The 2,206-nt window shown below is 40.3% G+C and overlaps 1 long non-coding RNA gene across 1 annotated transcript; it reads left to right on the top strand.

Annotated features, from left to right (window-relative positions):
• The first annotated feature begins 655 nt into the window (after positions 1–655).
• LOC149218846 (uncharacterized) lies at positions 656–1,190 on the top strand. The gene is made up of 3 exons (XR_016248657.1): positions 656–730; positions 919–983; positions 1,061–1,190. It is a non-coding gene; the product is annotated as an uncharacterized LOC149218846 (long non-coding RNA).
• Positions 1,191–2,206: the final 1,016 nt, after the last annotated feature.

Consider the following 2,206-nt stretch of genomic DNA (forward strand, 5'->3'; position numbering starts at 1 on the left):
TCAATACTACAACGATATAGTAATAACCTTATAATTCCAATCCTGCGGACTGTTCAATTTCTATGTAGTAATTCCGGGTACACACAACGCATAATATGTATTAAGGTTGATTCCTTACCGACGTGGACATGTTATAAACATATGTACTCATACAACAAAGCAAAAGATGTTTCCTTTCTAAAGTTATGGTATCACATAAAGTGCTCGTTTGATCTATCATGGTTTACATGTGTCCGCCACTATGAACGCCATTAAACACTATTAAATTACATGCAGTGCACAAGGCTCGATTAGTGTTAATGCAACAACTATCTATCCGGGGATTCCATATCCCAAAGCTCCCGTGTTTATTACACCCGTCCGGCCTCTGCATCGGACACCAGGTGTCTCCCTCAGCGTCGTCCATTTGGTATGATGAATGGTGCGATGGTGTCTGGCCATGTGATCCCGGAGCTTGAGGCTTTTACAGTTGGCCCCTCGGTAATGTTGAATTCGCGCCATAGGAGTCTACCATGCACACCGGCTATCGGACGGTCTTCAGAGATTGAGATGGATCGATGGTTGATGTCTCGCCACGAGTCGGTAAGAGTTACGATGCTTTATAACCCGGTTCCTTTTCTGTTGGAGTCCCATTTTCTCATTTGGCATGGTAAGGAATTGCTGCAATCCTGTGACTCTGCGCGCGTTCTTACCTTTCCCCAACTGCTGTCATGGCGATACAGTGACTCAGGTATGCATCCGCCTAAGGTATACGACGCTTGTGATAATCTCCTGATCGGTATTTCCATGTTTACTTGTTATGGTTTCTTATCTCAGCAATTTCGAGCTTGTGAAGGTTTGCGTTTGTTTCAATACCATTCTAATACAGTTCCTCATCTCACTCTTGGGTTCTAACTCGTCTGCTGTTTAATGTTTCAGGTGCTGTCTATCATTCTATTGATGAAGCAGGTGGTTTCTTGCAAGCTACTGGCTGCTCTCAGCAGGTATGCGAAGTTTCTGTCGGCCTTTTCCATATTTATTTCATTTGAGGCCAAGTCTGAGACCTTCTTCCCTTGAACAGGGATGACTATGCATGATTCGTTTTGGTTCGATTCCTGCACTGTCCAGTGTTCTCTCTGTCGAGAGCTCGGGTTTCTTGCCATGCTCAGGCAGAACACCCACATCTGGAAACACGGCACATTGAGCTTGCACTATTTAGTTCAGGGTCTGTATAGCTTGTGTATTTTTTACTCTAAGCCATTCGGCTTGTTTTACCTGCAGACTTTGGTTAAGAACATGTTCTGGTGTTAAATTCTATTTAAACCGTTTAATATTCCTCGTATCAAGGGGAGTTCGATTTTCTATTTGTTTACCTGTCATCTCAGACGGTGTTGTTTACTGTTATATATGCACAGTTTATTTCACAGAGGAATATTACGCTATTATAAAGTTCTCTTTGATTATACTATAGCATTGTGGATGAGAAACTTTATTCCTGTTGTGATGTTGCGGCACTCGTAATATACTTCTATTTTCATGATAAATCTCGTTTTGCTGTATTCGCATATGGCATAATGCCGCCTTGGATAAGTCTCAGTCTTTTTACCGAAAAGGGTTTCTTTAAAGAGTCGGTTTAAGAATGTATGTAATCATATTATCATGCAACCATGGATATTACAAGTGTAGACTTAAATAATAGCTGCAATGCGTTTTGTTAAATATGTCCATAGCCGTGCATGTATCCTTTACAGGAGTTCGACTCTCACTTCATGAGATTCTCGGCTCCCAGCTACGGCTATCTGAGACAGGGTTTATTCTGTATTTGTATTTCTTTATCATATGCATGCAATGAACTAATTATATCTTACTCCTTAAAATGCGATACCTTACCAGTTCAGTATTAAGGTTTAATACAAAGCGGTAGATGTGGGACATTGCCTTCTGTTAAGAATACCTGTACATTTGTTGTTGATGCTTTGTATAGAATGTATTTATATTTCATTCCTGAGTATGAAAATACAGTGGGTCTACGGCCCTATCTCTTCCGCGTTATTGGCCATTACTTGGATATCAGGGTTCTGATAGTTCAAATTGAGTTTATTGTTTATTATTCCATAAAAATGCAAGGGTTTACTATTGTATTCTTATTCTTCAAATGCGACCGCATTTGGGTCTGTTTTCATTACAGCAATAGTGTTTGGTTTCCATTCTCTTTTTCTTTTATACT

This window comes from Pinus tabuliformis, chromosome Q (genome assembly GCF_031772625.1).
Source record: "Pinus tabuliformis cultivar Carrire ecotype Pingquan chromosome Q, CPIR1, whole genome shotgun sequence".
Lineage (NCBI taxonomy): Eukaryota > Viridiplantae > Streptophyta > Pinopsida > Pinales > Pinaceae > Pinus > Pinus tabuliformis.